The sequence below is a fragment of the Schistocerca nitens genome, chromosome 2, assembly GCF_023898315.1.
Source record: "Schistocerca nitens isolate TAMUIC-IGC-003100 chromosome 2, iqSchNite1.1, whole genome shotgun sequence".
NCBI classification, from domain to species: Eukaryota; Metazoa; Arthropoda; class Insecta; order Orthoptera; family Acrididae; genus Schistocerca; species Schistocerca nitens.
In genome coordinates, this window is record NC_064615.1 from 282,349,383 (window position 1) to 282,374,102 (window position 24,720).

Below are 24,720 nucleotides of genomic sequence, written 5' to 3' on the forward strand. Positions count from 1 at the left end.
ATGCAATTGAATTTCCTAACTAATATGATTGATCAATTGCCCAAATCTGCCGCTTTTTATGGCTACGCGATCTAATATAAACAACACGAGATGACTGACATCACCTGCGTACCAAACACTAGAAGACACTTCTTTCAAAGATGGTCTACAGTGGTGTGCAGCCTCAGTGAAAATAAAATTTACGTAATCACAGATTTTTACAATTATGACCCTACTAAGCCGAAGCAATTAGCAATATCACCGTATGTACTGCGTCCGGTGGGTCGGAGTGATAGTTCTCTTACACGTCTGTGACGGTGGAAGAATTTCAGCCACAAAATATAAAAAAACTCATTCAAACACTAGGACGGCAGAAGACGGTGCTCTGACTAGTATAACCTTATACTGCCTTCTCCTCCCTGTGTTCTGCAGACGAGAAACGCAAACTCCCAGTCATAACGACAGAGTTTAGGTAACGTCTCAATGTGAGTACAGGCAGAAGAAGTGCTCTCAATCACTGAACGCTGCGTTCTCAACGACGACTCCCTACCCGGAGGCGACGTCCAGAATCGTATAGGTTCGCAACAGTACTGTGCCTAACCTTGCTAACTATAACATCTCCTGAGAGCAAAGACAGCAAGTCCGACTGTAGGAACAAAGCTGATACTCAGCGACCGTCAGACACGGGCGCTCAAAACGGAAGACCTCTTTCTCTGCATCGCTGGTTTCCCAGCAAAGCTCGGCTCCCCTCCCTCATAACTGCAGAAACCACGGAATATTCTCTCTCGCTACAGATTCTTCCGAACGCCGACCAACCAAATTTCAGGCTTTTGTCATCCAACGCGGAGAGTTTGCGAGGAAATACCTACACCCGTTAGTTAGGAATTCATACAGAGTAAAAATCCTCGGAAATAACCCAGCCTGCATGATTTTCGAGGTAGCTCTTCCTCGTACCTCTCTGTGGCGTCCAAGATTTTCAGTGTTTCCGAAGTATTATCCGGTTATTCTTCCGGCCCCGCTACAAATCCGGACGGCCGCCGCTATATTGTGCTCCAGCGCTCTGGTGCCCCGAATGTACGCCTTGGGATACTTCCTGTGTTAAGCAGACCAACACACCTGTGTGGGCGTTTCCACCCAGGGTCTGAGTTACGCCTGCCGTTTCGTTTCCACTGGTGTTCCAACCTCTGCTAGTGTAGGCAATCATTGATTACGCTGTTTTGATAATAAAGACAATCCATCACTTTTCATGCAGTAAGCATTAACAACTATTTACAAGGTGTAAGTGACAATACCAGTCTTTTATAATTATTCATATATACGATGTACAGCCTATCAAATGATACCTAATTCCGGTTGTAAATGACGCAAAGTATGCGGACGAGTGCTTTCAAAGTGCGAAATGATAGCCACCTTACAAACTAAACAATTGCTCAAAATTCAAAGTAAGCTGAGAGCTACAGCTGACAAGGAACGAGCAGCCAAATGTCACAGAAAGTGTAGCTAATAGCTGTGGATCAAGGTGAAGTTCGCCAGTTTATGTTGATAAGTAACCCGTCTTCAACCGCACAGCCTGAGAAGTAGCGGTAAGAGTGCCAAATCTAAAGAAAAGTTAGAGAGTTATAATGAAGAAGGACCTAAGGCTTGGTAAACACACCTCTGCTCCCGGCCCAGGGAACAGGAAAGCGCCGTTTGCCGCCAAAGGTACCGCGCCAACACACATGAAAAGGGAACAGGAATCTGTGCAAATAAAGCTTGACACAAGAATGGCCGGAGAGTAAAAAGGAAATATATAAATTAATGGCAAACTAGTACCAGCAGGTTAACTTAAACACTCCTTGAAACTACTAGTAATCACTACCAATCATGTCAGCACCCGCTGATCCAGTAATGCAAACATACGCATATATCACCTTGTCTCCCACAGACATCGAGTCACGAATTATTCCCTTCACGAAATCTCTCAAGGAATACTCTTACACCTGTACGAAGTACGGCCTAAAACACAAATTGGGACTATCAACACTCGTAGGTGCGTTAATATAACAGGCCCCATTCCACGTAACACAACAATGGCCTTACAATACCAAGTACTCAGAATAGGAAAACCTTAACTCCACTTAGGTCAGAAGGAGCCGCGACTTGCAGGATTCCAGCTGTGGCGTTATTACCTCCAACCGACACAGACGATCTTCGAGGTGGCGTAAATCTTAAGTTCGCAGAGTTGGCCGGGAACTTGCCGAACATGTTGCATCCCACGTCCGTCTCTCCTCGGGCCACCCGCCGCTGCCAGTTCTTCAGCGTGCCGGCCAGTCTCGCCCCCGACGAAATTAAACTTACGCCGTTCCTACGGACCCGCGCCGCGGAGCCGGAGTCCCCGAAAGCCAAAACTTGCCAGCCACGTGCCCCTCAGCCAATTGGCCTCTCCAGGCCCCTCCAAACCAGCAAAAACACACACACACACACACACACACACACACACACACACACACACACATACACGCACACCTCGACCAAAGACGTCAGTTGGCGACACACGATCGACTCGACATCAGCAGCTGGTGGCGCCAGTGGTAGGCAATACCACGAATATTAGAGCCGCCACGGCTCAGTGTTTGGGTGTGATTCCCTTGAGGGCAGATTAAAGGGAGATAAACTGTAGAATCAATGCCGACGTTTCGTGCTAGATGTTGTAGCAATCCGTTTGATCAGTAGAAACATCCTCTTCAGTATTCCCTGATTAGGTTTAAATCTATAACGTTCTTGTATTTCTTTACACTATGTTTAGTGCCTGATATGAACATCACAACTGATTGCACTTTGTTGCTCTCTTTATCTTCTTCGTTCGTCAGGCAGTGATTAATTTGTCACGAGAATTGGTCATTTTGTACTGGCGGTATGATATGTTTTGTGTCCACGTGTTGGCACTCCTGCAAGGAAGCACATTGCGGAGACATGGCTTAGCTACCGCCTGAGGGATTATTTCCGAAACGAGTATACACTGTGTGACGGAGTGTTCGCTGATACGAAACATTCCGGCAGATGAAAACTGTGCCCCAGACCGTGACTCGAACGTGGTACGGGAAGTCGGAACCTTTGCCTTTCGCGGGCAGGGGCTTTGCCAGCTAAGCTACCTGAGCAAGACCCACGACCACTCACCGCAGCTCTACTACCGTGAGTACCTTGTATCGCACCTTCCAAGCTTCGTACAAGTTCTCAAGCAAACCTTGCGGTAACAGCACTGCTAGAAGAACGGATATTGCGGCAACGCCGCTTAGATGGTCGTGATCGCGTAGCTGAGTCGGTACAGCGCTTTCCAGCGAAGGGCTAAGGTCCCGCTTTCGAACCAGGGTCTGGTACACAGTTTTAATCTGTCAGGATGTTTCATACCAGCGTTGAAGTGCGAAAACGTCATTCTGAAAATGTCCCCAGACTGTGGCTAAGCCGCGTCTCCGCAATGTGCTTTCTTTCAGGAATGCTAGTCCTGCGAGTTTCGCAGGAGAACAGCTTTAATCTGCCAGGACGTTTCAAGGATTTCGCAGATTTGCAAATATATTATTACTGATTGAAACGTAAGTAACTTATAAGAAACTTATCTTCGGCTCTTTCCATTGGGCGATTGTAGTGGGAGCTGCAAAGTGCCAGGTCGAAAAGAGTGTCACGCTGAAATCTCGTTAACCGTATCAGTGTGCGTGTGGCTAAAATTCAGAAACAAGCCTCAGTGTGATCAAGGAAGTTATACGGTGTGGAACTCCTCTATACCCCAATCCGCGAAGAAGGTTCCCTTTTTTGTCTGAAGGGTGTGCTTTTGAAGATATAAGCGTCAGGAAGTTTGGCCCCCTAAAAGTTTCTAGAACATTCGATAGTGTTCTAGAACATTCCACAACATTCCAGAGTATTCAAGAGCATTCCACAACATTCCATAATGTTCCTGAATGTTCAACAATGATCCTGGATGTTCTGGAATATTCGGGAATAGTCTGGACCATTCACGAAGATTCCAGAACATTCTAGAACATCGCGGAACATGAAAATCATTCTGGAATACTCCAGAACACTCTCGAGTTATGTGAAATTCTCTGGAACATTGAGGGCCATTCGAAGCCTTGTTGGTATGTTCTGGGATTCGCCTCTGGTGGGGCTGCCCATTGGTAGGGATGTATAAAGCAAGACCCGTCGTGGGTTCGAACGTTAGTTTCTTGTCAGTGACGAAGGGAGGAACCGAAAAATTACTGCAGTGGGATTAGTCAAAGTGATACAGCGACTGAGTATAAATCGTAAGTAAAGTGTGTAAACTGCATTTAGTGTTTTTGCTAGCAAAAAGTTGATTTGATTTATGTTTTGGACAATGCCCAAGCTTAAAAGAGGAGGAGATATTGCCAGTTCTGAAGTAATACGGCGAAAACAAAAAGGACAGCGAAAAACGATACAGACGAAGAGCGCAAAGCACATTTAAATTCCCACCTAACGCCTACGAGTACCGTGAGAAGCAGAGAAACAGAAGAACAACGAAACGACAGGACTGAAGAATCAAGAATTGTGACAAAATCTTAAAATAAAAGACTGTGAACTCAAGCCAGCCATTAAAATATCATCCTACGAGAAGCGCGGACGAGGACAAGTAAACAGTATAACCTAACAAATGCAGCATTCCACTACGACCCGACAGAAGAGGGTAGCAAACACAAACATGTCGTAGTTGGAAAAATGAAAAGCATCTGCAAATTTTGCGAACGCGAAACAATTCAGCAGAAAAATACCAAGACTATCTTGCATGAATGGAAAGATTCGATTACCACCACTGGAATCAACTCCGCAGCAACTTTTACATAACAAGAAAGGTCAAACTCCAGAATCAAAATACTTTCTTCAAAATATAAAAGCGGACAACGCCTGCCTCCAAATAACTTCTTTCGGTGTCATTTCGATCACCACTAAGAGAGATGAAATGGATTATGCTTTTTCCACCTAAGGACAAATCCATCAGTACACGGGATCATTACTACCGCTACATAACGAAGACCATGAATTTCTGCAAGTATATTTCATCAGAAATGATGAAAATTGAATTGATCAACGATGCACAAACATCAGAGGATTGAGAAGAGAAGTAGTCCGAGATACACGGACGATCTTACACGAGTACAATGTACAGATTCACCTATTCCAAACAGCGGTAAAGCTGATGGTTTCTGATGACTATAAAGCTATAATTCGGGACGACAAAAGACCACATGGAGAACATGAACTTCGATTTAATGCACCTCAGATAGACAAAGTCGGCATCGTAATTGTGGACAAAGAAAAAACAACCCGTGGCATAATCGTACAGCGAAGAAGAGTAGGAGTACAACGCTGTGCAAAAACAAACCGTTCATATGATGTCCAATATCATTTAAAATTTCTTCACGAAGAAGAATGATATCATATTAATGTGAACCAAATCCAACACGTAACAGGCGTAAAAAGAAACAAGAAAGCCACTTCCAAGGAGTTCTGTGCTTACCGCTTATGATCAGAGGCAATGAAACATAAAATCACATTCTCAACACTCGCCGTTTATTCCAACAGTTTCTGGTAGGGTCTGCAAAAATAGAAGCAGGATGGATGCTTTAAATGAGACGGAATCAGAACAAACTATGCATGAAGACTACATCCCCCTCGGAGACGTAATCATAAATGGCGGAAACATTGACGACATGGGAACAATGGTAATATTACCCTCACCGTACATAGGAAGTCAAAGACACATGCACGAATGCCATGACCTAAATAAGAGAATACGGACGACCTGACCTGTTCATAGCACTCAATTATACTCGTCATGACCAGAAATCAAAGAACAACTGAGATACGGATAAGCACCCATGCATCGACACGACGCTATAGCCCGAGTTTTCGTACAAAAACAAATGGAGATTTATTTAAGTCATCACAAAATACCACATCTTTGGAACTGTTAGTTGCTGAATGTACACAATCTAATGACAAAACCGAAGACTGCCACACTCACGTAATATAAAATGGCTACATGGCAGAATTCATCCCAGGGATATCGACAAAACATCCAAACTGATTCTCCCATTTCACAAGAACATCCCTGAATTATACGACACAGTAGTGAAAAACGTAATTTGCGGACCATGCAGGCCATGAAACCCCAATTCGCCTCCTGTAGGAGGAACATCCGCAACTGAGCATTTTACCAGAGGTTGACAATACCGCTACAGTTGTAATGTTCCTTTATTTAACACACGACCGGTTTCGGACTCTTATACGCCCCTCTTCAGGTGTCGTACTGAAAATAGCAAGAGACGGGGGATAATTTTTACACGCAGCAATACACACAAAAAACAAAAGAAATCCATAAATAATTTAAAAAACATTTGAAAACTGCAGGTCGGGCTAGGTGCTGTGAAACCTAAGTTAATGCCAAAGTGACACCGGACATTACTACAGAAGACTGCCTGGGTAAAGAAATATGCAAGGAATACCAGGACACTTACACTTGCACTTGGTGCTGTGACCCCGAGCGTGAGGTGGACGAGTACAAGACTCGGTGTGCCACCAACGAGCGCAGAGCACGGAGTAGCTGACGCATAGGAGAAAGCAAACTGTTAAACCAGAGTGGCAAAAGTACTGCCATCTGTTGACGGGAAGAAGAAATCGAGGCCACTAGCCCGGCCGTTCACAATTTGAGTTAGTGATTTACATTTAAAATGGAGAATAAAAAGTAACATTACATAAAAGTTAACATGAAAATCATTAGAAGTGCTTTGTGCGTGGTAAAAGCACATGTCGAATATGGCAGTAGAGAACTGTAGTGAAACTGAGTGGAAGGTGTGACATAAAATTTATGTATTAATCGTAAAACACAGTTCATCCAAACCAGCAAAAAATGGCAGCTCTTCGTGCTATACTTTACCGCGCTTCCAGAGTCCCTCTCTCAAAAATACCAGCATGAGTTGGATACCATTAAATTCCCGTCAGCAGAGGGCAGTACTCGTCCACCGCGGCGCTCGGGGTCACAGCACCAAGTGTCAGTGTCCTGGTATTCTTTGCATTTTTCTTTACCCAGGCAGTCTTCTGTCGTACTGTCTGGTGTCACTTTGGCATTGACTTAGGTTTCACAGCACCTAACCTGACCGGCAGTTTTTAAATGATTTTTAAAATATTTATCGTTCTTTTTGTTTTTTGTGTGTATGGCTGCGTGTAAAATTTTCTCCCGTCTCTTGCTATTTTCAGTACTAAACCTGAAAATGGGCGTCTAAAGCCCGAAACCGGTCGTGGTTAAATAAAAGAACATTACAACTGTAGCGGTATTGTCAACCTCTGCTACAAAAAGTTACCCAAAACCATATGTGGACGACACACAATCCGGAGTTGATGGCTATCCCAAATACACAAGACGATCACCCAAAAAACGGTGGCTTGACAGCAAAAATCCAGCGGGAGCGACGAACTGAAAGGAGATTATCAGTGGGTAGTATCATACAACACACTACTTTCCAAATGTTCAAAACCACACAAAAATGTAGAATACTGCAAATCCATCAAATATGTCTGTAAGTAACTGAACAAAGCCAGTGGAATGGCAGTATTTCAAATAGCCAAAAACAGCGAACAACGAAACAGAAACGACAAGATCCTCATGTAAAATATAGGAAGATGCATCAACAGTAACGAAGCCGCGTGGCGAATTTTCGGTTTTGCCTTACACGAACGCGAACCAACTGTGCAACATCTAGCAGTACCTTTGGTGAATGGACAGAAAGTTCACTTTAGAAAATACAGCGGCAGAGAAAATGCAAGCGAACCACCTCAGGAAACCACATGAAGAGCTGTTTACCCACTACGCCAAACGGATCCATTCACGAAAAAATTACTGCTTTTCGACGTCCCTACCTATTGTACGTGGAACACAACAGGTAAAATTTTTCGACAACGAAAACAAGGAATTTCAGTAGCAGATCACACAGGAGACATGAAAACTACATACAGCACTAGGCCGAGCATACACCGTAAATCCGATCAACACCGAATGTTTTCATCTCCGAATGTTGCTACATGAAATAGGCGACCAACAAGTTTCATAGACCTCAAGATTGTTGACGGTTACCTATGCCAGACGTACGGAGAAGCATGCCAACGAATAGAACTGCTGGAGAATGACAACCAATGGAGAGACTTATTGTCTATAATTCTGACATGTAACCCATCGAATCCAAAACAGCAATGGGACTAAGAGTGAGTGTATGAGAGTAATGACGTACTGTAACAAATCAGAGAAGCTCATCCTTAATTGACCATCGAATTCAACGACGACTATTTCAATGAAACACTCATTGGCCTAGAAGATAAATGTTTAGCCGTTAACAACCAGACCTTAGTACAACTTGGGATATAAGCACCACGAAAAGATGCTATCACTGCGCTAAACTTCAAAATTACAAAGAAAAAAAGCTACCACATCAGTGGACTATTTCAGTACATTGCTCTCAACAAACTACTTCTCAATGGCAATCAATACGAAATTTACAACATTATCACGGACCGGATCGAAAACAACACTAGCGGAATTATTTAGTTGTACGCACCAGGCGGCACCGGGAAAATGTTTCTAATAAATCTATTGCTGGCGGGAAATACGTGCTAAACAACACATCGCACTTCCACTGGCATCATTTGGCGTAGCACTCATACTTATGGAAGGAGGAGAAACTGTCCATTCCGCCCTACAACTACCGCTGGATATACAAGAAGAGCCCAGTATGTCAAATCTCAAGAGCATCTGGACGAGGTAAACTTTTAAAGCAAGCTAAAATTACCTTCTAGGACGAACGCACAGTGGCACGTAAAATTCACTACAAGCCATGGACATAAGATTACAAGACTTGCGATGAATCTCTGAAGTCATGGGAGGAGCTCATACTCTCAGAAGGTTTTCGATAAACTCTTCCAGTTATCCTCAAGTCAGCACCAGAGGACTAGATCAATGGATGCGTGGCCATACATACAAATACTGCGACTCGCAAGAAGTATGAGAGTTGAACTGTCTAAAGACGAAACAACAGTACATTTTGCTTAACAACTTTTACAAATAGTCCAAGGCAGCTATCCTACTGACCAGACAACTGGCCTCATTAAACTCAACATTGATTTCTGCAATATATCCACTGCTGAAAACGTACTCATCAGCCAAATACATTCAAACATTGTTCACAACTATACCAGTCAGGACGGGCTATTTGAAAGTGCAATTTTGACAACTAAAAATAATGTTGTCGACGATGTAAACTTTAGTATCCAAAAGAAAATTCCTGGCGAAGAGAGAATATGCAAATCGATCAACACGATAGTAAACGTTGAAAATAGTGTGGACTTTCATACAGAATTTCTAAACTCTTTCCAAGAAACAGGAATGCCATTTCCCTGCCTTCGAATCAAAACTGCATCTCCGATCATATTACTCAGAAATCTCAATTCACCAAACCTATGTACTAGAACAAGGATGATCGTCAAGTAGCTATTGTATAACATCATCGAATACGAAATCATGACTGGAAAGTACGAAGGATACACACTGTTTGTGGCCCCAGAATACCACTGATCACTACTCAACTGCCATTCCAATTTAAAACACTGCAATTTCCAATAAAATTAACCCACAGTTTTACAACTAACAAAGCGCAAGGACAAACTTTAAAATATTGCTGTGTCAACCTCAAACGCTCCTGCTTCTCTCACGGTCAACTGTACGTTGCTTGCCCTCGAGCGGGAAATTCGATAAATATGTACATATAAACTCCGGATAACAAAATGAAAAAATGTTGTTTATCAACAATAATTGTAAATAGTTAGATTATGTTTTCAATAAATTTTTTTAGCTCTTATACATTAAAGTTTATCCTTTTATTCCAACCACCACACAGTCTCATATCGACTCCCTGAGCGATGCCGGGTACCCCAGCTAGTTTTAAAAGTAAGAACATATTTTACTTTGTTGAACTTATCTTTCCTAGCACAGCCAGACTTTACCTCCTATCTTATCCACAACTCAGGTATTCTCTTTCTCATTATGAAGACTGAAACAGCGGTATTACTAATCTTTCTCTTTACTTTGGCAGAATTCCTGTCTGTAAACAGTTGTTATTGAATTTAATGTTTAACCTAGCTTTCAAAATTTTTATTTTAGTTGTTAAATATGTTGTCACCTCAACCTACAACCTGATTACGCAGTAATTTATCGAAGGTGAACATATCCATTTCGAGACTGACAGGCAGGGTCCCGTGTGTCCACGGCTTCTACGACGTGGACGGGCCAAAAACTTTATTCATTTGTCGAACTTTATGTTCGCAAGCGGTTGGAGTATTGTTCAAAACCACTATCACATACATCGTTCAACGGAGAATGCCTCAGAAACAGTCATGTGGAATACAATACGGTCGACAGACAAATTAGGTAAATGGTAGAGAGTACAAAACTAATACAATGCTACTGTTTAACTTATACGCAATAACTCCAAAGTATGACAAATTCACTCCAAACTGTAACAAAATTTAACTCAAAACAAGCTGGAGATTGAAAAATGGCCAAATTATCTGAACGCCACGCGAAGTGGCCGAGCGGTTAGAGGCGAGATGTCACGGATTGCGCGGCCCCTCCCGCCGGAGGTTCGAGTCCTCTCTCGGGCATGGGTGTGAGTGTTGTCCTTAGCGTAAGTTAGTTTAACTTAGTTTAAGTAGTGTGTAAGTCTAGGGACCGATGACCTCAGCAGTTTCGTCCCTTAGGAATTCATACGTATTTTTTGATTCTGAACGATACAGACGACAGTCTTTCCTCTTTAACTGATTCCACTATCATCGCTTACAGGCTCTGCAATGGACCAGTAGCAGCAAATCGTTTAGCCACGATAACTAGCAAACTTGCTCTCCAAGCTTCACCTGACTCAACCTCCTCGTTCAGGTAGTAGCTTTCCTAAATCTTTGATAAAATTTCATTTTTGCAGGGTGATAGCGGGGTTCATTCTTGTCATAATACCGTAGACGGCTCCCTGACGTAACAGAATGACCGTCTCCAATCTCGATCGAACGACCCACAGCACAGCAGACAGCCAGGTTCAAGCCACCACCCGCTTGTGGTCCGTTGTTTCACTATCTCTTACTGTCAGCACCTACCTGTCACTGCCACACACATCAAACTTTGATACTGCCATGTCGATTTAACTTTCATCTCTTAACCAGTGTTCCTTACGAAACTCGATACAAGTATTTTAATTCAATTCGTATTTTTTCTGAAGTATTAGTGCCACAATGGAAATAAAGTTTGGCAATGAGAAAAGGGGAAAACTATCACTGATGCAAAATGATTTCTTTTACACTGTGTACTGGATCTGTGAAGAGCTGAACTTCCGAAAGAACAGAAAATTATTAAAGACTTCGTTACAGCATGACACAGCATGAGAGAGACTCTAGAAACTTAACGGCTCGAGCAGAGGTTGATGGGGCCTGGTAGGGCGCCAAAAGCATGAGGTATTTTTATGATTCTTAGCTTGTAGAAAGGGCTTGTTGGGAGTAGAAAGCAATTGGCAGCGAACCCATACCTTAGTAAAACTAGCCGGACAGGCCCACAGCCATACAGGGAAGACAGGGCAGTCCCTCATTGAGACAGGACTCCAGCAGAACAATGCGGAACTACCTGCTACATCGCCTGCAGAAGCCTGAGCTGGAGCGACGGTCTAAAGGAACGCATCTACACAGTGGAGTGGTAAACCTGGCATTGTGCAGTGCCATGCACAATAAAAATTCACATGTTTTTGTGTTTGCCGATAGCACAAGTAGGCCAGTGAAAGTGAACTAGTTCCCTCGGTCTCTGTTGTATAAGTAAACTCTGGCATCTGAGCAATATTCAGAGATAGAATCTTTATTATACCTCATAGCTAAGATTAACAAGCTCCAAGGCACAGGTGATTTAGATAAAGATCTTTGAGACTGTATCTCTTCGCTTGTTGCTGTGAGAAGACACATGACTTCTGTAAAAAATCATCTCTTCTCCCTCCGCAAAAACTTAAAAAAAACAGTAACTGGAGGTTTATTTTTTTAGAGACTCATGTTTCTTAACTCTTGCCCTGGTTCGACATGAGTTTGTGCTGTCATGTGGGAGGGGAGATGTAGCGCCTCTAGAGCCTTGTGATTGACTCACAATGAGGTGTAGGCAGTGTCGTTCATGCACTTTGTGGGCAAACGGAATTTTTTTTCTGGATAGGTGCAAAGCACTCAGGCGTGGGACTTTGGTCGGGTAAGCGCTTCTGGTCGAAGCTCTGGCATGTACGGTTCGTACTTGGGACCTGTCCTGAGACTGAATTTTCTTGCATTTTAGACCGGGGAGCCTATGGTGAAGTTCTTACTGTACCGACAGTGTGACTTCAGACGTCTCGAACTAATCGTTTGCCGAGGACACACTTACTCGTTTTTCTTTTGGTTTACCAGTCTTCACGTTTGGTGTCCTTGTGCACTGTGATGTATAAGTGAGCCAAACTGGTCCTTGGTTTGACTAGCAAACGGGTGTGTCACACACTGAAATCTACTATGATTTCAGGGCTCTGGTAGAGAGTAAATTGCGATATGACTGTCTGATCACAAGACCGTAAGATTTTCACATCGATCGATTCACTGGTGCCGCCTCCACGTCTCACCTCGTCCGCCGCACACATCTCGCCAGCTGTCATGTGGCTTCCACGAAGTATACAGGATAATGTAGTGCCACTCCAACATTGTCAGGGCGTACAGATCTCAATCGCCACTTGCTCACAGCTTCACCTATTTAGAGAAACTTCAGTAGATTTGATCAATCAAAGTCTGCTCAGCGTCAGATCAATTCACCTTGCATTATCCACATTTTTAGGGCCAGTGCATTTGACTCACTGATCACACAGTTGGACGGTCCTTGCCAACCAGGATCCACCCAGTGAAGTTTTAAAGCATCTGTTAACTGTTTAGGGGATTCAATCTACAACTTGTTCACCATCATTTATGTCTGGTTTGAAAAACAAATGTTGTTATTATACTAAATTTTACCAACATTCTCAATCAATTAACTGGTCCCACCAGAGTTACCTTTCACAGGTAAGTAGAGTGTTACACAACCGGGACGACAGACGTAGTGTAGTTGACAGGGTAATCATGTGGTGACCTAATCTCGTTACGTTACACTGAGTGAACTTAAGTGTGTCAGTTAGTTATAAGTAATTCCAAGCGCGTGACTGTGAGATCAAAAGAATTAAATTAAATTTACTATGAATTCTGTATCAATAGAGCTCTACCTATGTGTTCATGTCTTTACTCGCATGGAAAGAGCAGTATCAAGAAATTTATCGAAAGTCGTTATCTGACATTAAATAGAGCTTCCTCTAGAGTTTAGTACAAATGATGTTGTACATTAATTATGCATTACTTGAAATACACTGACGGCCCAAAATCATACGTCTCGGCTAGTAATGTAAGCAAACCATCTCCAAACAGGTGTCCGTCAGCTACCAAATTCGAATATGACGCAGGCTGCGGTTTTCGGGCGGTCAGAACAAGGCACACCTAACGATAGGCTCCTGAGCACGTCGTATTTCGGCCGTTTGCGAACTGGCTCATCTCACAAAACTAATTATTTGTTCTACGAGAAACTCGAACTTACAAATTATGGTATATGCATGAATGAATGTGAGCATGAAAGAATATTATCTTGCTGAACAGTAGATAAACTGTTGGGAGGGATGTGGAGAAACCACTACATTTGCGAGTATATTTTAGAGGTGTTGAAATCACAACGCTGTAGGTCAACGAAGTACAGTATTAACACTAAAAAAATTATCTTAAAGAGAATTACTTTTGCAGTTGAGAGCCTGTAGCAGTCTTTGTCATAAACGTCTGCCTTTGCCGCACTTAACCTAGTTGCAGGATTCCGAGATACTGCCGCGACGATTTTGCACATAAAATAACGTATCTAGGTGCGTTACATGTCTGGTGCAGGCACTGATAACGCACCAGTACTGTTTCAGTCGTCATTGTGAGCTTGATTTCCATAGACATTCAGTTCAGGAGTTTCTATCTTCTTCTTCTGGTTCCTATCCGTTCCGGATGTTGGCAACCATCTTGGCAGTGCTGTTTCTGTCACGTGCAGCTCTGAATAGCGCTGTAGATGTTTTATAGGTCCACCAGGATATTCTTCTCTGGCGAACGCTTCTCTTCCCTGGTATTTTTCCTTTCAGGATGGTCTGCAGGAGATACCAACCATCCTGCAAGGAAAAATACCACGGAAGAGAAGCTTTGGCCGGAGAAGTGTGAGCACAATTGGAAATACGTATTTAAGGAGCATATTCGTATATACACTCCTAGAAATTGAAATAAGAACACCGTGAATTCATTGTCCCAGGAAGGGGAAACTTTATTGACACATTCCTGGGGTCAGATACATCACATGATCACACTGACAGAACCACAGGCACATAGACACAGGCAACAGAGCATGCACAATGTCGGCACTAGTACAGTGTATATCCACCTTTCGCAGCAATGCAGGCTGCTATTCTCCCATGGAGACGATCGTAGAGATGCTGGATGTAGTCCTGTGGAACGGCTTGCCATGCCATTTTCACCTGGCGCCTGAGTTGGACCAGCGTTCGTGCTGGACGTGCAGACCGCGTGAGACGATGCTTCATCCAGTCCCAAACATGCTCAATGGGGGACAGATCCGGAGATCTTGCTGGCCAGGGTAGTTGACTTACACCTTCTAGAGCACGTTGGGTGGCACGGGATACATGCGGACGTGCATTGTCCTGTTGGAACAGCAAGTTCCCTTGCCGGTCTAGGAATGGTAGAACGATGGGTTCGATGGCGGTTTGGATGTACCGTGCACTATTCAATGTCCCCTCGACGATCACCAGTGGTGTACGGCCAGTGTAGGAGATCGCCCCCCACACCATGATGCCGGGTGTTGGCCCTGTGTGCCTCGGTCGTATGCAGTCCTGATTGTGGCGCTCACCTGCACGGCGCCAAACACGCATACGACCCTCATTGGCACCAAGGCAGAAGCGACTCTCATCGCTGAAGACGACACGTCTCCATTCGTCCCTCCATTCACGCCTGTCGCGACACCACTGGAGGCGGGCTGCACGATGTTGGGGCGTGAGCGGAAGACGGCCTAACGGAGTGCGGGACCGTAGCCCAGCTTCATGGAGACGGTTGCGAATGGTCGCAACAGTGTCCCTAATTTGCTGGGAAGTGGCGGTGCGGTCCCCTACGGCACTGCGTAGGATCCTACGGTCTTGGCGTGCATCCGTGCGTCGCTGCGGTCCGGTCCCAGGTCGACGGGCACGTGCACCTTCCGCCGACCACTGGCGACAACATCGATGTACTGTGGAGACCTCATGCCCCACGTGTTGAGCAATTCGGCGGTACGTCCACCCGGCCTCCCGCATGCCCACTATACGCCCTCGCTCAAAGTCCGTCAACTGCACATACGGTTCACGTCCACGCTGTCGCGGCATGCTACCAGTGTTAAAGACTGCGATGGAGCTCCGTATGCCACGGCAAACTGGCTGACACTGACGGCGGCGGTGCACAAATGCTGCGCAGCTAGCGCCATTCGACGGCCAACACCGCGGTTCCCGGTGTGTCCGCTGTGCCGTGCGTGTGCCAAAACAATGAACAGTGTCTTCGTACAACATCAAATTATATGGTTGTAGGATAGATGGTGGGTACAGCCCTCTCGCAGTGTCCGGAGCAAGTATGGTGGGTCTGACACACCGGTGTCAATGTGTTCTTTTTTCCATTTCCAGGAGTGTACATTGTCCTGCTCCGTGACACCAACGGTACAGTTTCAGTTCAGTGGTACTAATGACACAATTCTTGTCTTATTCACATCAAAGCAAACTCCTCGAAATGTTCAAACTGATATCTTACACATGTGTCGTTTAGCCGTTCGACAGCCGATTTGCGTCTATTGCACACACGAGAACAGCTGTACTCCCTCCACGTACAACAGCAGAGCGCACAGCTTACAGTTCACTACATGTTAATCTCTGCATATCTGCCATTCACACTGATACGGTGAACATATTAATTTAAATAATTTACGTTTTTACACTTGAAAACATCCACACCACATTTTGTCCTGCCAACTGTTGTATGGCTTAGCAGTCCTAGAAGACCTTATTGTAGTTTTACTTCTACAGGAGGCTGAGAGGGAGCTACAACAAACACGAAGAGTATTACTTCACTTTAGTAAAAATCTTTAATATCGAATATTTGATGTGAATGCAGTTTATGTCCACATGAATATAAGTTTGTGGTACTACTGGGGACCACAGTAATTGTACATTAATTCGAATAGTATTGGATGACATCACGTATCACCGTACATTTAACCATAACCTGTAATACACGGTTCTGACTAATAACTGGATGTTTCCCTACACCCTTGATCCAGTCGAAGATTATCACAACATGTTTTTAAAGATTTAGCTGCAGGGAGACTACACAAATATCTATTCCTTGTGATAATGTTTTATTCATTAAATTTAGTAGTAGATGCAAATACCTTAACCGACAAAGTGAACATGCGATACATTGCAGTAAATTTTTTCATCGTTTGACAACTGTGTAGCAGCAGGAAGAGGGAGCGACCGTTTGCAAGAAGAAATAGGGCAAAGTCGAAAAACTCGTGTAATTTATCAACACAGAAGACGTAGCGTTGACGGCTATGATATTGAGATAAAACGTAATTGGCTTGCTAAATGATCTCCACGAACAATTCCTTTTTCTTATCCTTAAGATCAAACAGCTTACTGTAATTACTAAGCAAGAGATTTCCTATGTGGAGGAAGAACATCCACATAAAGAAAACAACTGATAATTCCTTCATTGCGAGCTTATGCATTTAATTCGCGAATTCGGAGCAAAACATTGATTAACTATTCACTAAGACGATGCTTCGTGTGACTGATTTCAAAAATAAAATCAGTTGGTAGTACGCCATTTCGGCAGCATAGATAACATTAAGGAGAATCTGTACGAACAAAAGGGTCAGCTGTAAATCACGATGTGGTTTCAGGTCTTGGACTAGTGTGTGAAGAGAGAAATTGGGTAATGTTATAATTGAAAATAAAGCGTTCGTTACTTTTTTACAGTCGTCGTAAATACTTAGGGTCATTTAACTGAATTATTTATTCAGCCAATCTTGGAAGTATAGCACAGTTTACTCTGTCAGGAGAATCACTGGCGTGTTAGTTTAAAAGGAATAAAATCTCGAAGATAAAGATCTAAGAAACATTGACGTTTCTGTTTGTCATTCACGTCTATTCACGCTTGATATTACTTTAGTGCTTCTTTTCTATCCCAGAGTTATCTATTAAAGCATGTCTGTCATTAAAATACTTATACTGCCGTTGTGTCGAGGGGATATCGTGGAAAATGCAAACATAAACGACTAGTTATACAAATGAATTGAACAAGGCATCGGTTAGGCCTTAATTAACTGTACTGATATTATCCTTACTCTCAGTTAAATCTTTTGAGCATACATCACGTAATTTACATGTCCCTCAAATCTACTTTCTGTGTAAATTTCTTTGGTTGGTAGAAATAATGTAAAATAAATTCTTTATCGTATTAACAGGACTTTACCGACACTACTTCCTACAAAAATTTTATGTTTAAAGTTAAAGAGCAAAAAAAATGCATTTTTGTCTATAAATTAATTAACTATTGGTTTTCAGTTCATTGGATTACTATTACTTAACATCCGACCAGAATCTACGAAACACTGATTTGGAAGAAATCAAAGATAATAACATTAAAGATAAGAACAGAGCTCAATATTCTCCTTTAGGTTTAAATGTCAACTCGAGTCTGTCGTGCCATGTGTGAAACATGTTACAGTGGCCAGTGGCTTTTAGTTAGCACTGTTGTAGATCTGTGCAGGGAAAAATGTTTACGTTTATATGTTTCACGACATAAATGGTGGGCACTGGACCAGGGACCTACGTCAAGACAAAAAACACATGGGCTCCTATTTCTGATAACACGTACTCGCTGAAACAGAATTGTTATCTCGACTACCTGATATAGTCAGTCTTGTAGGAGGCATTCTGTAATTGTATACGTTCAAGTCTTCTCATACAAACGCTTTACTTGTGAAGAATGTTAGAACAGTGATGACTAATTTTGGCAAATTTAAACTGCCACTTTCAACTATTAAAATACATTATATGTAAGCTAAAGGTGAATAATCGACTTGAATATGTAGTGTAAGACAACAGAGAAACAAATAAAAGAATTACATACCAAAGTAGTAGAAGCTGTAGCGTCTACAACGACCATTGTAGGTAGACATTTTGTCATAATCGATATTAATGTTACTGTAAGAAAAAAAGTAGGTCACTATGTAGAAAAATTTAATAAGTTAGTAAGTTTATTTACGACTGTTTTTTTAAGTTTTAGTAACCTTATAATCGATTATGCAGAAGTGCCTATCTATGATGACTGTTGTAGATGCTACTACTAGCACTAATGTGAAATGTAATTCCTTCGCTTGTTTCTCTGTTGTGTTGTATGATATATTGAAGTCGAATAATCACCTCTAGCTTATGTGTTATGCATTTTGAGATTTGAAAATGGCATTTCAAATTTTCCGAATCTAGTCATCAGTATACAAATAATAGCGATCTCGGTAAATAAAGTGTTTGTATAAAGAAGAAGTACAGATGTTGCTTCTTTACATTGGAGGGACATAATTGCAATATATTGTGCAGGATGAAAGTGTTTGATAGCAGTGTAATGGTACAGGAGTATTAAATTATGGTTTGCAGAATGAATGGTGCCAAAACAATGAACAGTGTCTTCGTACAACATCAAATTATATGGTTGTAGGATAGATGGTGGGTAAAAGGACGCGTTTTTTGTTTTACTAAATATTTAACAAAATCTTGCAACGATATTACATCAGTTATGCATGCAACACCTAATTTGACGTCTTGGTAACTTTGTGTAATAATTTAAAAGGTCATTGAATTATTATTAGAGGAGTAATAAAATAATAAAAGTTTTTCTGGAAATTTATTTTTCGTACTCTTATCCCATGCTGTGAGGTAAGAGTAAGCGGAACTGGAGCAAGTGTTCGCAGTGTGTACTTTTAGCCCCAAATGAAGAAAATAAAAACGATAAAAATAAATGCATGGAAAAAAGAAATTAAGAAGTCGTTATTTTTAGGCAAATTCAAAATATAGATGTCGTAATGATCTGAGAGTAGGCCGAAAAAACGTTCATCGAGAGAAATACAGTTCTCCACTATGGCTTGTTCTTCCTCAAGAAAGAAGTTTCTGTGATTCTACCGGGACGCTCATTACCTTTGCGGGTTTTAAGAGGTTTCCTTAAAGCAGCACCTGAAATTCCGGTTGATCCGGTTGTTCTGGATGCTTGCCGTATTGAGCTTCCATTATTATGAGGCCAAGACGTCGATCGTACACACGCTGCGTTTAATGGCTCTCGAGTTGATATTCCCGCTCGGCTTCTGGAAAAAAGATTCCACTCTGAAAGACGTGATTATAACTGAAGAGTGTTTGAGAGGTACTTATGTTTAAAAAAAACTATTACCCGACGAAAGAAAAACTACAGAAAAGAAAAAATAACTCAAGTTCTTTAAGGTCAATAATGAGGCTTCTAACGTAAATAAGCACTAGCAAAAACTGCTTGAATACGCTGAAAGGCACTACACAATTTAAACTACAAGTTATGGGGTAAATCCAGTTCGCACTTTTACCCCAGTGGAGAAGTGTACTTTTATCTCATTCCACTGTTTTCATCTTCGGTAATTTACAGAAAACACGTGCAGCTTTTGACGAAGCAAGCTGAGATAATTTTAATTCACCTCTTGTTTTGTCATCTGCCTCCTTAAACTAGTTTTTTCACTTTCAGCAATTTACCATTAACATACGTGAATATAAACTGCATTTTCATAAAAGAGAAAGTTTGACCCTCAGTTTTAAAGAATATAACACCAGATCTATTTTTGTGCTCAGATTTATGTATGCAATTGATTTTCCAATTTATTTTGACTATTTCTAGTTAGTATAATTCATTATAAAGCAAAATCAGTAACTGTTTCACAATTTAAATTCTATTGTTGACGTATAAACAAATATAAATTCTGTACCAATTATAAACATTTGCAAGACGAAAACTAGTAATCTTAAAGTATCTATTTAGCTCTGTTCGAAAACATGTTAGCAAAGCGAGCCCTTAATTAATTCTTAAGTAATTTTCAGTTTTGTCAAAACTATTATTTGCGCAACTATATTGTCGCAGAAGAAACGGAGTAGCAGACTTGCTGTGGTGCAGTGGTCGTGATACTTGACTGTTGTATGGAGGGTCGTGAGTTCAAAACTCAACTGAACTGCAAAATTTTAGTTTCTATATTCGGTTAGAGTACATTCTAGAAATATCCACACATGTCAAAGAATCTTTGTACTGGAATGTTCTCTAACTGTACATATACCGTATGTGTTCTGGCCGGGGGCAGTTCGCTCCGCGCTCTTGTATGTGCAAGTGCTGAATAAACCTTCGTTAAGTGAAGTTAGTGTTCGTCTTTCACATAATTATACCTTCTTCTACGTGACATTATCCAGGCGGAGACGCTGGGTACTGGAACTTGTGATACCGCACATTATCGACGACACAGTGGCTCCCATCAGGCCACGACAGAGCCGCCGTTTGCGTGGGGGGAAACCCGAGTTCGAGCCATATTCAACAAATCGCAATCTATCGGAGTCAGAAGAAGAAGAGGACGTAACCTGATGACAGCAACTGTGTGCCATCACATGAGTTATCCTTCGGATTTCTCTGGTGACGATGGCCAAGATCCAAACAAGTGGCTGAAGTTATATGAGCGTATAGCCAAATTTAACAAATGGGATGACACCGTGTGTCTGGCTAACATATTTTTCTACTAGGAGGGCACTGCCAAGCAATGGTATGAGAACGGTGAGGAGAAGTTCACAAGCTGGGAAGTATTCCAGGCAGAACTGCGCAAATATTTCGGGGACACACAACGACAGAAGTGCAAGGCTGAAGATAAATTAAAGTGCAGGGCATAGCGTCCGGGAAAACTATACCATCCTACGTTCAAGACGTCTTGGAGCTGTGTAAAATAGTGGATCCTAGAATGAAGGAGGAAGATGAAGTTGCACATCTCATGAATGGTGTTGCTGAGGACATGTATCAAGCCCTACTCCTGAAGGATGTTTCCACAGCAGACGACTTCATAAAATGGTGCCAGTATATCGAGACAGTGCATCAAAAAAGAATTACACGCAAGAAGTTTGAATGGCTTCCAAACGTCATATCGATGTCTGCGATGGAGGAAGGAACTGATTTCACAAGTGTTCTTCGTCAGATAGTGAGAGAGGAAGTTCAGAAAGCACTTGGTTTGCACGGCGAGCAAAAAACCGAGACGCTTCAACAGGGCATAAGGGAGGAAGTGGAACAGACATTGAACCCAATCTCTCGTCCTTCATTTCCCTTTAAGACGGTGAAACAGTCGAGACCCAGTCGAAGTTACGTTCCTACAATGCCGCATGAGAAACCTGTTTTGGCACCAAGGAGGACTGACGTCTGGAGGACCCAGGATAACCAACCAGTATGTTTCCACTGCGGACGACCGGGACATGCGGTCGCTATTGTCGAGAAAGGCAGCGGATATTTGATGACGCCCGCGCCAGAAACAGCAGACCGATCTTAGCCGACGCAAACTCCGGGACGACGAAGATGAGCAAGAAGATGTGGGTGCAGCACGACGTAGGTCACCATCGCCGCAAACTAGCCGCTGGAGAAGACACTCCCCAACACGCCGATCAAGGCCTCCATCGCCGTTTAGAAGCTCCAGCCGATCATCTAGCCACCGCAACCTGAAAACCTAAAGGTTGCGACCTTCCTTGCAGGAAAGGGCGCCGAAAAGAAAAGTCCCACACCGTCGATCACTACAAAAACGATAGGAAACTACTTCGATATCCTCATGGAAGGCCGACCAGCCCAAGCTCTTGTGGAATCTGGACAGCATCATATTCAGTCATTTCGGAGAAGTACCGTCGCCAGTTGCAGAAAACCGTATTCGTCGACAGCTAAACATCTCTGCTGAAGGTGGCCAATGAGAAATATGTAAAACCTACAGGAAGATGTGTCATTCGTGTGGGTATAAGTGGCCACACACAGCCCTAAGTATTCATCGTCATGACGTCATTCTCGGATGGGAATATGGGACTTTTTGAAAGCTATGTGTGCTGGATGAAGTTATCATTCCTGCAGTCAGCGCTAGAAAGGTAACTGTCATGTGTTATGCCATGCATCAACCCATGGATCTTGTAGTGGAATGTAAGAGAAGCATACCACTGAAGAATAATTTGGTCATCCCAGCCTGTGTCGTCTCGTTTAAGAACGGATTCTGTGAATTGTGGATAGTTAACTGTCGCCGAGAACCGCAGATCCTTCCAAGACGCATGTGCGTTGCAAACGCTGAGCCGTTAATTGCCGAACAGCTGAGCGTCATAGAAACCTCCCATGCTAAGTCTGTGGGCGAAATTGGCACTATCACTACGAGACAAGATCTTCTAGCACGACTATCACCAGATCTCACTAAGCAAGAGCATGGGAAGCTAACTGCCATTCTTCAAGAGTTCTATGAATGCTTGAATCCACAGGATATGAGCAAATTAGACAAATCGACGGTGAAGCACCGGATTAGCACTGGAGACCAACTACCAATAAGCCAGAGAGAATGCCCTGTGTCAGCAACGTAACGTTGAATAATTCGCGACGAGTAGAGAAAATGATGAAGAATGACATCATTCAGCCTTCGCAGAGCCCATGGTCGTCACCAGTGGTTCTCGTCAGGAAGAAGGATGGCAGTTGACGCTTTTGTGTTGATTACAGTAAGCTTAATAAGATAACTAAGAAGGACGTTTACCCTCTTCCATGAACTGACGATACACTAGATTGTCTGAAGGGGGTAAGTTTTTCTCAACCACGGACATGTACTTGGGATACTGTCAAATCGAAGTAGATGAGGCTGATCGTGAGAAAACTGCATGCATCACCCCTGAGGGCCTGTATGAGTTCAACGTAATGCCGTTTGGTTTGTGTAATGCACCAGTAACTTTTGAACGGATGATGGGTACTCTTCTAAGTCACCTGAAGTGGACGATGTGTCTTTGTTATTTAGATGACATTATAGTGTTCTCAGAGACATTTGATGAACACCAAAAAAGACCGAGGGCCGTTCTTAAGTGTCTCCAACAAGGCCTACTGAAACGTAATCCAAGAAAGTGTCTCTTTGGAGCAAAAGACATCAAAATACTTGGACACCCTGTGTCAAACGCTGGTATGCGGCCAGACTCAGAAATGGTGAGATTTATAAAGGAATTTCCTACTACTAAAAGTATTAGAGATGTGAGAAGCTTCCTCGGATTATGTTATTATTACTCTCGTTTTATCAAAGACCTTTGTATCAAAGCCAGGCCACTCCAAGAGTTGTTACAAGCCGATGCTAAATTTATCTGTGGTGGTGCTCAGCAAGAGTCTTTCGATGTGCTGCTAAAAGCTCTGACAACTGACCCTGTACTTGGTCTGTATGATGAGAGAGCATCTACAGAAATACACACAGATGCCAGTGGGTGTGGGATCGGTGTTGTTCTGGTGCCAATTTCGGATGGTAAAGAGGAGGTTATAGCCTATGCTTCTAGGACACTTACAAAAACCGAGAGAAACACTGAACTACAGAAAGAGAATGACTTGCGGTGATCTGGGCCATGTGCTAATTTCGACAGTATTTCTTTGGAAGGCCATTCACAGTTGTTACAGACCATCATTCACTTCGTTGGTTGACAGGTCTTAAGGATCGAACAGGACGACTCGCCAGGTGGGCATTATGTCTTTAAGAGTATTACCATAGTTTACAAAAATGGAAGAAAACACTAAGATGCTTTCTGTCTCTCAAGAAACCCTGTGCAAGACCATCAAGACTTTGATGAAGATAGTGACGTTCTCGCTGCACTTCAGGATCTCCCTGCTGAGCAGAAGAAAGACGCCAAGGTATCTCAAATTATGTTTACCTTAAATCGGTCAGATTATGTGAAAGGACAATTTAAGGTAGTAAATAGGTTACTTTGCAAGATAAACGTTGATCCGTTTGGAAAGAGGTGGCTACCAGTGATTCCTAAACACTTGCCTTTAGATGTTCTACAGAAATTCCATGACACACCTGAGGCCAGACATACAGGAATTGTTAAGACACGATAGGATCCGAAAGAGATTTTTCAGACCAGGTTTATTTTAGAGTGTTCTCCACTATGTGTAACACTGTCGAGAGTGCCATAGGAGGAAGGCAGTTCCTCAGAAACCACCTGGCAGAACCATACCAATTCCTCCAGCCGAAACTCCTTTTCATCGTCTTTGGATTGACCTCGGACGATTTCTAACGTCTGCTAGTAGCAATAGATATATTATTGTTTGCACTGACTATCTGACAAGCTATGCTACTACAAAGCCCGTGAAAACAGTCGAAGCATTCGAGGTAGCCAAATTCATCGTGGAAGACATTGTATTAAAACATGATGCCCCAAGGTCGTTAATTACGAATCGGGGGAAAGTTTTTCAATCGAATCTTGTGACAGAGATAAACAGTCGGAGCAACATTACTCATCA